The sequence below is a fragment of the Haemaphysalis longicornis genome, unplaced genomic scaffold (assembly GCF_048455015.1).
Source record: "Haemaphysalis longicornis isolate Haplotype H1 unplaced genomic scaffold, Haemaphysalis longicornis Haplotype H1 scaffold_6, whole genome shotgun sequence".
Classification (NCBI taxonomy): Eukaryota; Metazoa; Arthropoda; class Arachnida; order Ixodida; family Ixodidae; genus Haemaphysalis; species Haemaphysalis longicornis.
Genome location: NW_027526407.1, coordinates 90,534,085 through 90,548,891, shown reverse-complemented (window position 1 = coordinate 90,548,891; position 14,807 = coordinate 90,534,085). Strand labels below are relative to the sequence as shown.

General features: G+C 41.7%; 1 long non-coding RNA gene across 1 annotated transcript; it reads left to right on the top strand.

The window, feature by feature from the left end:
• Window positions 1-3,228: 3,228 nt before the first annotated feature.
• LOC144141756 (uncharacterized) lies at window positions 3,229-12,313 on the top strand. Its single transcript, XR_013316694.1, has 4 exons — window positions 3,229-3,316; window positions 6,022-6,093; window positions 10,232-10,288; window positions 12,153-12,313. It is a non-coding gene; the product is annotated as an uncharacterized LOC144141756 (long non-coding RNA).
• Window positions 12,314-14,807: the final 2,494 nt, after the last annotated feature.

The window sequence follows — 14,807 nt, the reverse complement described above, 5'->3', positions numbered from 1 at the left end:
AGTTTGTGGGCAGATAATCGCGTATTTTATCTGTTTCTCAGCATTGTTCTGCGTGTAAATTAGAAAAAAGTTATCTTAAATTTGCACATTACGGCATAATTGACGGTATAGAGGCGAACGGCATGAAAATTAGGCCTAATACACATATTTTCACGTTCCACATGGGTCAAGACGCCAGTTGCTTCGGTTGTTATCCGGCTAGTCCTTACCAAACAAAACCACGTGACCGCTGTTGTGAGGGTTAATATAACTGTTGCAGCAAACAGCTGGTATTGCGGCTTCCTGCCAATGTGACCTTCAGCAAAATAAGAGCCCCTGCCCCAGGCAGGCTTGTCAGCAGGGCTGTCGTAGAGAAAGCCGTGATGATATGCCTATACAAAGCAAAAGAAAATAAAAATTGTACTTCAGGTGTATAAGGCTGCCATCGTATCTGTGCACATTGTAAATCACCGTTTTATTAAGGGAGAGCCATAGAAAGTGCAAAATTACGCCTATGAGAAAGGAACGCTCCAATGGAATAAACAGAAACTAAGGTAAATTTCTTACCTTGATCGACAACAGCACTGGCTATGCTCACACACCACTATACAATAGCAAAACTTCTAATATGTCCGAGTCACGGGCAGTAAGCAGACAGTTTTGGTTTTCCAGCTTGCTGCAAAGATTTGTGTAATTTAGTCGTAGCACATTTGCCGAAATTTCAGAAGTTTGGTACCACAACTGCGAACACAAATTGGCTTCTAAGCAGCTGTAAAAATAAAAAGAAGCTTACTACAAGATATAAATCTACTCGTCAGTACGAATGTTGGTTTGGAGCTCCCTTTGGATATTTTTGATAATGTAGAAGCTAGAGCTTTCTGAAAAATACTTATGCGCCTCACGGTACACTTGGGGATATCTTCGCAGCAAATACATAACACATTTGATAGAGTACTTTTTTAAACGCGCCCTAATTTTCGCTTTGTATTTGCAATGTAATTGAATTAAAGAATGTTTCAGTTACTTTTACATCATAAAAGCGCTGAGATATCCGCTTGATTTATAGAAAAAGGCAACTTAGGGCACCCAAATGTTTTCTATTGCATTGGGAAAATTGTCGCTGTGAAGCATTGCGGTAAAGAATTCCCGGTGTAAAAAATGCTGGTTGAAACAAGGCAACAGGCCCCTCTGCAATTCGATAAAGAGCTTGTTCTGTTGTTTATTCATCATGTTTAGCTGAGAATTTATAATTGTGACAATAGAAATCTACACTTTGCTATAAAATTTAGGATCAGTTCATATTTCTAGTTTCACAGATAGCACCAGTTGAGTACATAAGAACTTCTTTTAATGGTCCCTGAATAATAGGGTGTCCGTTTCACAACCCACTTACCTTATCTTATTGCACGTTCATTTCTGAATGTAGTCCTAGCGTTATCTCTGCGCTTGACATCTTTGTTTGTTCACGACTAGGTACGTACAGTAATCCATCGTTATAGCGAAGTCAGCGGGATGGCGAAAACGTTTGTTATAAGCGGTATTTCTATATAAACGACAACTCTAAAAAAAGCTAAAGCTGTTGAGCCTTAATTGCATTACAACTGCAAGGAATCAAAACAGAATGTAATCAGGTAAGCAAAGCTTTGTTCAGGTGCATAAAAGGCCGTGAGCTTCAGCTGTTCCAAGTTCTTGCCAATGCTCCAAAGAATGACCAAGCACTGCATGAGGGTGTGGTCGCCCCCAATAAAAGTGGCAGTGGCTGTGGCCAATTTACAGATTGTGGGCGGGCGTCACCGAATGCTTGGCCAGTTTCGCGCTGGAAAGCGCTGCAAATGTCGTGGCTCGAGTCTGAAGTTGCGTTTTTTGCGTTAAAAAAACGATTAACCGCTCATTTTGGGTGTACATCGAAATCATAAAAACTGACCGGTTTTGAACTAGCAGCTTTGCATGATGTCTGGGAAATTTTCGCGTGATGTGTGCAGCCGTGAAGTTTGCAGAACAATAGTTTTTCGGCACACCGTTGTCAACGACACCGCTAATTCTACGGTTCGAGTGTCGGTGTCACGCAGCTTCGCGTCCACGCCATTAACCAATGTCTAGGAACAATATTAAGTTACCCTGCCACGCATTCGGACCATTTGTCTAAAGTCAGATGGCGCGAAACGAGCATGACCGGCTCGGGAAAATCGCCGGGGAAAATCCATATTGCGTTTACCCGGCATGCTGGCAGCATGACTCGCCGCTGGGTCACCGCTGCTCGGCCATGCCTCCGCCCGCCACTTCGCTCTAGCGGGTCAACCTCTTCGTGGACTTCGAGTAATGCGGCTTAAAACGCGTGCGTTTGGGTTGGGACCAGAATAAATTTCGAACAAAGCGATATTTCGAGTAAAGCGATTTTGTTATATTGAGGGATTACTGTAATACTTTTTCGTTACAGCTTGATGGCGAACATCTCCCGAAATGCTCTGAGATGGCCGACCAACTGTTCATTCGAGCAAGCTGGCTGCACGTTTGCCTTGATTTACGAATCTCAGATGTACTAAATTCAATACGTCTCAAGCACAGTACCTTTTGACCCTGCTAATACTCTTAACGATCAGACAGTTGTATATTTACACGTTTTTAACAGTTTTGTTTAGGAGAAATGCTTTGGTGAGATAATATTTCACAGGTCTTTTCTGCAGCTAGCAATCAATATTTAAGTAAGGCAGTTTTAGTCTCGTAGATGGAAGATCGTTTGAAAGGCTTGACGTTAAAACCTGAGGTGCTTTTCCTATTTTATCCAGAATAATAAAGCCACAAACCTTTAGTTCAGACAATGAGGGTCGTTCGCGCATTTGATTTATATTAGAAAAGAGGACCGTAGGAACCCAAGCAGCCTCCCCAAAAAAGGCTGATATCCGTAGTAAAAACCAAGGTATTCATGCAATACCAGCCTAATATATGAAAGAGTCCACGTTTGACAGTACTCCGACTGTAGCATAGGCTGCCATAAACTTCACACGTACTGCTAGAATGTTACTTTTTTAGTCCATAACGTACTAGTACCTTCGAGCAGCAGCAAGATGTAGTCGAATATAATCGGTTAAGCCTTAGTGCGGATACGTGCAACAAGGTTCCAGTTGCAGCGGATTACCATGGCAGAGCCATTTTTAGCAAGGGCGCAACAAAAAATGTGCTAAAACGTGCTTTGTTGTGATGTTAGTTTGAGTGAATCGCAATAAAGTCCTTTACTTGTATTCAGGCACCGCGGCCTGATCTCTTCGCACACGAGGTGGTGCCGGTGCACGCACACCTGCTAATAGGACGCATATATGAACTGAAGGCTGAACTCGAGGTAAGAGTAAAAAGCGTACTTCCTCACTTATTTATGGTTGGACGAGTTTATATTGCATGATTACAAAACTGGGGGAACAGACAACATTGTACACTCAGAAATAAGTGGACATATGCTGTTCTGTTAGTGGTGATTCCGTGTCGAAGCCTCTTTTTGAGGTTTATTAATGTATTCTTAACTAAATGGGTACTAAGCGTTTTGTTTCAAAAATTCCATTTTCCATCAAAGTATGCCTACTAGAGGAAGTTTGAACTTTGTTTTGTAGTTAGCACCCTCCCGGTTCACTTCATAGTTTTAGCAAAAAGGTCATTTTGATATGCACTCATGTTATACCCACTTTAATCTATCAATGAAAGAACCGATAATTATACAAACTTGGGGACGCAGAAACTCCTACCAGAACATAGGTTGTCGACATGTTTAGGAAACGGGATATGAGATTAATTTCAATTTTAATTTGTATGCATAAACGGTACTTCCTGGCAGATCTATTGGCTCAGGCAGAAGTACAAGTCGCTTGAGAATAGACGGACCTGCGCTTCAAACTACAGGTGCACCTCGGTCGGTACCCTCCTACCCTCTTAAAAAAGTTGCCTTGGAAGGTGCCCCAGGCCTCGTTTAATGCACTAACAAACTTCCGGGCTTTAGTAATACACCTAATTTTAGTTGCTGACAGAGCACGGCATATTTTTTCCCTATTAGGTGTTTTATAGCTCCCATCCTAAAATTGAACAAACACAAATCGTTCCATAGAATGTCCTCACTTTCTTTGCAAGGACAATGACACGGTTCAGTGAACCATGTCATTGTCCTTCATGACTTTGACGTTTGTATCAGTTGTTTGCGGAGCTGATGTTCCTCGTACTCTTTTTTAAAACCCTTTCGAAGTATCCCGTGTAATTGAACGCTAAAAAAGACATGCTCATAAGGATCTCAAAATATAAAAGACATCTCATAATCTACTAAAAATGAAAAGGGAGCTTGGAAGCAATATTATGAAATAAATCAAGCTGAAATAAAAGGACAGCTTAAAAGGCTGCGTGAGATATTTGGGCGCTTCTATATTCGCAGCTTTGGCAGAACGACGCGACAATAAACACTGTCGGCAAATTGTGTGCGATGTAAATCATTTATATTAAACTTTAACAATGCGTAAGGTTATGTATCGCCAAAAATTGTATCATGCAGCATGTCTGGGTTGGCTTTGATTTCCAGTGAATTTATTGATACAGGAACTTATTGATATTAATTGACTAATTGATACTAATTAATATTAATTGACTAATTGATACTAATTGATACAGGAACTAATCCTGTATTGATACAGGAACTGTATTACTAAACAGGAACTGTTTACAGTTCCTGTTTCATTTCTAGCATTCGTTCCGCCTAATCTACAGTTTTGCTGCTGCTTTTGTTTCCCACCACCATTACCATTTTGCCGGCGTCATTCGCATATACCCTACTTTGCCATCCGCACTGTGTGTAGACTCAATTGTTCAGCCCATATAATAAAGGGCTGGAGTCAGGATGCCCTTCCAGGCAGCAGATGCAAGCGAGCCAATCTTCTGCTTGTTTACGTGGCACTTCCCCCGCCTTTCTCAGTTACCTGTCTCCCTGGCCTCTGGACACGTTATTGTTTCGTGCCCTTATTTTCATTTTTTGTGTTGGCGGAGCAAGTTGAAAATAAACGGACTGCGGCCAAAATTTCTCACGTTTGCCCCGTAATAGCGCGAATGTTTGAGAGTGAAGTTTGGACCCTTCTGGACTTGAGGTTAGGCCATATGCGCACGCATAGCTTCCACACCAGGAGCGAGGAAAACAGTTTCTCGCCGTTTCCTACCGTGCCGTGCCAACCGTTCTTGACATTGGACAACACAGGCTAAGTAGACCGATTGATAATAGGAAGCACACACGTGCTTGTTTGCTTGATTCTTTTCAACAGAAAACATTGGAACGTAAAGGATACCTAACGGTGTGGGATTGTAATACTTTTGCTATCGTCTTTGGAAATGCGCACTGACATTTCAATGTTCATGTCACTTCATAACTCTGCTAAGGAGGTTTTTGTATTGTTTAGCAATATGTTACACAGATTTGGATTGCTTAATGCTAAGTAATATTGCTCAAGTTATTTGTAGTCTGTACATGACTGCCTGCCTTGCAGTTCTATGCCAACTTGTAGCGGGGCTGCGACCTGGTCAAACTGCTGGAAATTTTAGTCCGTACTCCGTTTTTTTAAATGATGTAAATTTTTTTGATCGATTGGTTTATTGATTATTTGATTGAATAAATAAGTATTTATTTGATCCAATGGTTTGTTGATTGATTGAGTTAAGATAGTAGTGCTACCGAAGGTCGACGCACGGTTCGAGAGAGGTATCTCCTTTTAACGCCACAACCTGCAGAGTTGTTTTCTGTATTGTAATTACCCTTTCGTGTTACATACTCACTGGCGATACAATAAAAACTAAAAAATACAACTGCGTTGGCCACTGTCGAGAATGTGCCCTATTTGTAAAAAAAGTCGCTTTCTAAGTTTAGCTAGTCAAATGCGCGACCAAAGTTTCTGTTTCGAAGCGGCCAAAAAGTGCAGGCTTTTGTTTAGGAATAATTTACGCAGACATGGAGAAAAAATTCGGGATTTTCTGATTGCAATGTTTGTTATTCGTTGAGACCAACGTATACTGAGCTTTTCTTTTCAGGCGATCAGAAAGAGAATTGAAAAACACGAAGAAACACGCAGGAGTGATATGGCGAAGATAACAGATTTAGAGGTAAGAACAGCTTTTTCGTGGCCAGCGAACTCATGGCTGTACCGGCCCGACTTTGTTATTCACATGCACCGAAAAGTTTTGTTAGACCAAAAAACACGGCTTTCGCCAAGTATTGGTTTTTATTTACACCTTTGTAACTGCTGGGTCATTGGCCATAGTTGTCAGTATTTGAGTGTTTGATTTTAATTTCTTCGTAAAACCAAGGAAAGGCTGAGACTAAAGGCGAACGTGGCCTGACAGAGGCCTCAGCCACCCGATTTGCAGCGTACATAACAACACGTGTGTTCACAAATTTAAGCATAATACCCCAATCGTAATAGAGAAACGGCACAAAGCAAAATAATTAATACATTTCTTATGTATTATCCAAAGCATATGTATAAATTTCACCAAAGGGTCACAGTGTACGCATAAATGCAGTTATTCGTACAAATGAACTATCATCAGTTACACAAAGGGTGTGTCCACCCTGTACGGCAGCGCTGGCATCGAGGTACTCGCGCGTTTGTTTACTTTACTGAACCTAGGTGGCGCAACAATACCGTGGCAAGCCGTTCGTTTTCGACCGTATTTAAACCTGGATTGTTTTTGTTCTGGGAGAAAATAATTGTTTCGTGAAACACAGTCCTCGCTCGACAAATATGGTCACGTAAGACACCGTTGCTTGCCTCAATCGGCCAGTGTCGTCTGAGACAACCCAAAAGGCCCACTGCTGTGCAGCTAAACAAAGCATAATGCATGCAGTACCAAGAGCAGTACGCATCAGTACTTCTATATTTAAATGCGCTTTCGTAACTTCCAGTGTTTGTCCAACCATTCTTATTGCTTCAAAAGGAATGTTCCCTATATGTAAGCACGAATAGCTGGTTCGGAAAGCTTATAAGCTCAGCCTAATTCGCGCTTGCTTTTGCCGGCCTCTGCCAATCAGAGAGCAATCTGGTATGACATCATAGGTTCTTTTGCGGGAAATGAGCGAGTGGGTCGCATGACCATCATCTTTTTTCGTAATTACGTAGCTTATTTGAGGAAAGTTTACGTTATAACTGGTGTGAGTATGATTCTAACGAAGACGTATTTTGAATGAACCGAACTTCCATTTTGTCTTCGTGGCTGCTTTAATGAGCTGCAGTTCGTCGCACATTAGAAACGATGCCCTTGAGCAGACGTGTCTAATGTAATGTAAATGCAAAATGAAATTGCAAGCAGAGAAAAGCAATTGTCCGCGCAATTGAAGTTTTTTATTCAGCATGCTTCCTGTATCATAACCTTTTCAGTGAATGATAGATATCACATTATAATGGTTACAAAACACTTCAAACAGCATTTTTTTCTCCAGTGGTGACCGTGAAACACCTCTTTGCTGAACGTTACCTTTTATTCTCTTCCACTGCCGCATCCGTCTTCTCAACTTGGACAAAACTTCATAGATGGCGCTAGTAGGTGTCCAAAATATGGGAGAACTGGGATTTGCGGGCAAAAATACGCCACACTCGGCGTAGTGCAGTGGTATGTGATTTCCTTTAAATTGGACAAATGTCGAGAGGTGGAACGCATGAGGATATACATTTACCCTGTTTGAACTGAATCGTATGAATAAGGTTCTATAAGTACCCTGATTCCAGTCAGTGAAATTGCTGAGCTGTGTAAATATCGTCATAGTTATCTGCAGTTCGCACATCCGAAGTCGTAGCTTCTTGACACTGCGAAACACTGCGTAAATAAAAACATAATTTCATCTGCCTTTCATAAGAACTCTAGCCAGTTTCGCAAACGTTTTGTCAGACCTTTGTTTTTCTTCCCGGAATGACGAAGATGTCGGCATCAATGCCTAACGCACTGTTCTGAAGCCTAAAGCTTTTTCGTTATTTCGCTGCTTTTGCCTGTCACATTTGCCGCAAAATTACAAACTTGAAGGCTGACGATATGAAAACACGCTTTCGTGAGTGCAAGAATTTATGATTTCGTGCCCACAAATACTATCTTGATCACAGTTAGGTTGAACACGAGAGCGCTTGTCCTTCCGTGCGCGGGAGCCGCCTGTCGGCGTTCCGGGTAGCTTCGCAAGCGGATCACATAGCCTCCTTTCAAATGAACAGCGCACGTGTTGGAAGTCACCCGGAATGCCGACAGGTGGCTACCTCAAACGAAATGACACGTGCTCCCGTGTTCACACTGACTGTGATCAAGATAGTACATGCACGGCACGTCGGATCAAAACGAGATCATAATGGTCATGCCCACTAACGTTGGTTCTGAGTCTACCTTTCTGGAAAGGTGCGGGTAACTTACTAAGATTAATGTTTTTTGAACAAAATTTATCGTTTAGAAAAGCTATAGAATGTGCCCAAGCAGGCTTTTGTGCATGGTTTCTGTTACAACTGACGCTTTGTAACGCCTTATTTACAACCGACCGAAGCTAAGGTTGTCCAGTTTGATCTTCGAAATTCTAGTTTTGGATGTGAAAGTCTTAAAGCCGAAGTTGAGAGATAATACGCTGCCTGTAATATATCCCATGCGTGAACAAGGCTGAAATTCCGCTGCCGGATATCTCAGTGATTTGGTATTTCTCTCAGCGTGTTTTCTCGCTAGAGGTAGGCCTAGAACTATTAATATTCTGTATTAGGACGTGGTGATCGGTATTAAGAGGTGGTGACACATCCACTGAAAGCGCACTGCGTTTTCCTGCCTGCCCTGCGTACTTGCTCAGAAACGCTGGCGTTTCTGAATCATGGTTAGAGATATAAAACAATACTTAGAAGACATATCACATGTCTGGCGCCAGACAATTGGTGAGACATGGCCAATGTACATCGCATCAAGAAGACTGAGGCAATGGTAATAACTCAAAAACTGCAACCGTTAATCATTTATTATCACATGAGTGCTCGTTTGACATCCTCAAAGAGCTTACAAGTACATGGACGTTTTAATAGCAAGGCATCTTATATGTAACCACCATGTTTCTTTCCTTAAGCAAAGGGCAATTCAGAAGATTCTATATATAGATATCATGGCTAAAATCGACGCGCAAAATGGGACTACAAGCTTTTAAAATTTACATCCTCCTGAAAGACAAACATTCGTCAGTTTGCTGGGACACGTGTACAAGAACAAATAATATTAAACAAGGAAGCGTGTATCTGTGTACAATTTAAATACTAAACCAATTAGTCCGTTTCTCAAAGGTACAAAATTAGAAAAAATTGCACTGAAAACTGTATTGAACACAGCTGAAGTGATGTCCGTAATACACGACAATTAATATAAACATACGAGCTTCAATACATTAAACCAGCAACAATGATGTCGAGATGATCTAATCATGCAAAAAAACTCCAAAAGGTTTCGTGGAGAACAGATACCTTCAAAACATTCTTTTTTCTTGCGAACCGTTCGAGAATAGACCTTACTTGGCTACAATTCTACGGAAATGTATTCGGTCGTGGCATTTACGTGACCAGTGGAAAACCAATTCTATCACAAAGGAGCTGCCTAATATTGGTATACTTTCTTATGTCGCAGTTGCCTTCTTTGCAAGGCATAAGCTCTGTTTGCTGCTAGTATCGCTTTTTCTTGTTTACTACTTGTTTCACATGCGAAGTGCCACAAACTAGGCTGTTGACCAACTGTGTTTTTATTATAGGAAAAGGCTGCCTTGTCTTGTGCATTTTGAATACCAGGCGAGATGTCACATATTTTTTTTGTATTTGCTACCAAGTGATGTTGTTTATTGGCTTGATCATGCCACCATCCGAAAAACGGTTTTGCATTCTAGGTTTTTTGCTTTTCTCTACTGTTTTACTTACGGCGCCGTGTTCTTTTAAAGTTTATTGCATTCCACGTCTACTCCAGCCGGGAATCTCGTGCAAGGGTGGCACTGTTGTGAAATAAAATTAAAAGACCGTTTTCTGTATAGCCCTGAATCACTTATACCTTATTTTTCCCGCTAATATCCACCTTTATCTCTCAAATGCTCGAGAGATAACTCGTAGCGTTCACGTTTTATAAACGACGGTTGTATTGCTCTTTTCTTTATTTTTCGACGAACGACAGCCTAAAAGCGCCTAAGCTGCTGGAGTGTAGTAGTCTGATTGCCTTTGCCTTCAGACACGCTTCTTTTCACTTTTTTTTATTCTAGAATGGTATCAACCTGCTTAACGATGCCATGTCTGCACTCCAAAAGGATACAGAAACTGTAAGAAACTTGGAAATATCATTCAACTCCCATGGTGGCTCATGTGCTACAAAACTGTAGTTGCGGACAAACGGGAATACTCAATGGAGAGAGGGGCGAAAGAGGCGTGCACATGAAGCGGCAGGGAGAAAGGCTACATATGTAGTAAATAGGCAAGCGAAGTGATAGACGATAGGGAAAATAAGTGTAGCTGATGGAAGGGGGCAGACAGTAGAGAGGACACAATGATGAGTTGTAGTTCAACGAGTGAGAATAGGCCTATAGACGCCTTAGGGCAAGGAAGAGCGGAGGATGGTGATAAGAATGATTGTAAGTGAAGTAATTGGGGCAAAAAGTCCTAAAGAGTGAACTCACGGGTGCAAGGAAGAGAGGGAATACGTATGGTTGGTTGGTAAGAAGGACCACAGAAACTGGGAGGGCGGAGATCCCTTAAAGGCAAAGGTGTGTATCAGAAGCGCTTGTTTAAAAAGGTTGCAGCTATGCGTCAGGAGAGTTTAACCAGAGTTAACTGAGGTGTGGAGCGGTCTGCAGGGCAATAGGAAGGGGTGAGGGGGGGGGGGTTTGTCGGGGAATGAGAATGGCAATACTTTCCTTTCTGTAATATGCTGCGAGTTAGTTTGATAGAAATGTTGAATGTATTGACTGGATCGATGTATAAACGCGGGAAGGGGGCCGGGACCCCGTAACGTAATTTTGTACCTTTACCCCCTTTCTCTTGTTAGACATGTACACTGTTGAAAAAATAAATAAAGAAAAAAATGGTTGGACTGAGACAATGCCAAGGAATAAGGCAGAAGGAAGCGGCGGAAGGAATGTTAAAAAATACAGAGAAAAACAGAGCGCTCCAGGTAGATAAGGGATAATGTAGGACGCCATCCATGAGGGCAGCAGAGAAAATGCTATGACATATATTAAAACTTGGGCGAACCAATGAGAAATCGCAGGAAAAATTTCTTCTCGGACACTGAACACCCCGAGAGGACCTCGTCGTCGTGGGGATAACACAGACGGTGTACAAGAAACGCGCAGTTCTGTATTACTGTATATGAAGTGACGGTGTGAATCGTGCCCCGGCTGAAATTGAGTTCGGGTGTTGAACTACGTCGTTGAATTTGTGGGTTGTGCGAGATTTTGTTAACTTGATAGTTTTCTTTTAGCATACTAAATAGTGATTATTACGTCAATACAGGCCACATTACAGCCCACTACGCTTGAAGTACCTTTTGTACACTAATCCTGCAATCAAATTTTATCACTGGTATCTCCGTGCCAACTAGTTTGAAAATGGTTGTTTTCAGTGTATTTTTTCGCTGAGCAGATACTTTGGGTGAAGCGAGCTTCTTATTCATCTTCTGTGCCCAAATATAACGCAAATATGCTGCATAAAAATCATTCCGTACACGCTTCCCTAAAGGCCCCCTCAATAGGGAGTGAAACCAAGTATTTATATTGTTATTAGTTATTATTAGATTTTGTTATTGATCATAGATATGCATTGAGAAAGACAAGACTTTACTGATTTTTGACAGAAAATACTTGGGCTAAGCTGGGCTCCTCTTTGTCGATGCCGATTCTAGTGCGAGTGTCACTGTGCACACGAAAAACCTGGCCGCGCTAACGAGGGCAGAAGTGCATTCAGAGAAAGGAACAATTAGGACCAAACCTACCATTATGCATTTCAGTCTAATTTTAACGTCTTTGATAGTAATAGGCTCAACGTTTTCAGACACATTTCTGAGGACAGAAAAGGGGTTTTAAGTTTGGAATTCCACCGTTTTGTGTTCCACTTTTGGCCTTAAAGCTTTGCTCTGATGTTTTAATGTTGAGCCGCTGTCATTTATGGCTGTATTTTTCTTTTTTTCAGTTTCAACGAAGAGTCACCAAAAAGAACGTGTCTGCAATGAAGGGTGGTGCCTTCCGCGAAAAGCATGCTTCCCGATTTATCGCAACGGTTTTTCCAATTTTACAAAGATATTGCACACTTTAATGGAACCATGTCGGTTCTCTCAGAAAAACTAACGCGCGTCCGAAAAGGGAAAATGTTTTTATACTGGCTAGGGTGGTTCGGATGTAGTGTGGCTTTTAGTTGGAACATAAGATCATTTGTGGAAATCAGCGTTTGCCTATAAGAAATTGGCGGCCATATGGGAATTTTCACGTGGCCTTATTCAGGGATTATTTCATAATAGAAATCAAGTCATGGAATAGCAGACCAGATGTTCCAAAATCGAGAAAATGCCCTTTTGTTTGCTTTGTTAAAGTAAATTCGTTATAAACTCGCCTCTCCTGTGCACTGTGCTTGTTTTGTACTCCATTTGTTCGGCGAAGTGTAGTAAAGCCAGCTATTTAACCGTACACTGACGCGAAACAGCTTTAGTTTTCCCTGACTTCACTTGTTAATGACAATGTTCCGACGTATGCAATTTTTTATTGTTATACAAGTAAATTCTACAGGTTTAGTTTCTTATTAGCATTGGCTCCTAGCCAAATTTTAAAGAAATATATATCGTAATGACAAATCACATTTTTAAAAGAAATCAGCGATAGAATCCTCGGAAGTTTTTTTAAGGGAATAACCAGTAAGCCAGAAGGTCACTAAGCCAGAAGGAATACAGGGAAGGCCAATAAGGAATACAGAGAAGGCCAATAAGCCAGAAAGAATACAGAGCTCACTTTTTTAGCAAAGCACGGAATCACGATATTGGAAGAAGCAATTCTTTTTCTACAAACGTTGTTCGGGTCATTCGACCTCGCTCTTTCTTGGCCGAACTTGCTCAGGGATGGTGCGCTTAGGGAAAGCTCTAGAAGCTTCCCATTTGTCTCTGTTGAAGCCTTCCGTTATGAACGATACAGCCGGAAAGTTTAGATAATTTGAGGAGCGTATGTAGCCTTCGGGTTTTGTGATTTTGCATAAAGTGATTTAAACCTGAGAAGGTTTTGCAGAGTCCCCGACCACTCTTGCGAGAAAAATAGGTATCTCGTTGAAACATCAAGTTTTATCAAATTTTTGATGTAACTCTGGGTTTGCCTGTTTTGAAAGCAATGCCTCGGCTGTGCTTGACTACTTGGAGGTGGGAACAGTTATTCGAAATAATCATTGACCATTTCAATATGCGAAGGTGGTTGAGTAGACAAGTTGCTGTGTCTTTGGTATAGCTGTAAGCCCTCATACAATTACACGACACTTAAAGGTTTTTTATTATATTATGCGATTTTCATCTACATAATTTGTCAGGTGCACGAATATGAGCAATTAATTGTGTGTTTCAAGTTCTTTTTTTGTCTATATTTTTTGTCACGAAAGTGATGAATGCGGTGTGGTCGCTGTTGTGCACCACGAATTGCGCGGATGGCAATAACCCGACACTGGTCAGGTTATTGTGGATGTGGAATCTGTGCACGACAATATACACAATGGTTGTGGCCACATTTCGAGCATACAAACCCAGCTGACAGTTCTGTTTGGACACTCTGTGTAGGAGTCCCTTGACATGCGCTCGCAACACACTGGCGTCGAAATCGCGCACTGCCCCACTATGTAATGCAAAACTTCATAAATACTGAAAAAGATCTCAGACGATAGCGAACATATTATCGAACTTGGCGCTATGAATTCGCCTTGGTTGTTGGCTTTCTCACAATCCCTTTTTAGGAAAGACTATCTGCGCTTACGCAACCACTTATATGCATGCCTTTTAGCGATATGCATTAGCTCGGTTGTTGGCTCCTTTACTGAAACTGATCTCGTTTACCTCACTCGTTACGGGAAGTTTTCTACGCGGACGCCCAAAATTATTTATAATTGCCATGAAACGTTTCTCTGAAATACTGGGGGATCTTCGTAAACGTGCTAGTCAGAAGAAGGAGAGGGGTGCCTATTAACATACCTTTGTTGAAATAGAGTTCCCGGTGCCATTTGAAAAATGAATTTAGGGTTGCAGCGCGGCTGATTTTTTGAACAGGGAGGAGTAGTGAGTGCGCAGAGAAATACGAACCGTGTACAAACGTTTGTTATCTCTTGGCAAATTCCCACCCAGCTTTGAGGGCAGATATTGGTGTACACGCATAATTTGTGGCTTCCCAGGGTGATCTACGGCTAGTCGCTTTCTTGTCCGGCCCTGTAGGTCTGTTACGCAAAAAGGGTAGCATCATCTGGTGCAAGATAAAACCTAGGGAAGTACCCGGTAGGTTTATCAGCAGCAGGAACTCTCCGAAAGCCAGGAGAGGTTCAAAATTACCCTTTGCTGGAAATGTGTAGGTATTGCAGCCTGTATTGCGCGGCGTTATTTTTTAACTAGAATATTTTAGGCGTGAGCAAGGCTTATCTGGGAAGATTCCAGTGTGGTAAAGCTAGACAAGTTGCCTCCAGGTGGGCGAATCTTAATTTACAAACAATATTTGCTGTCTTTTCTGAGATTTTGCATGCGTAGGAGTGGTTATTACCAGCTCGCAATACATAAACGAAAACAGCGAAAATTCTGCGGCCGTTCGCTCCCCATAATTCGCCCGAGGACCGCTA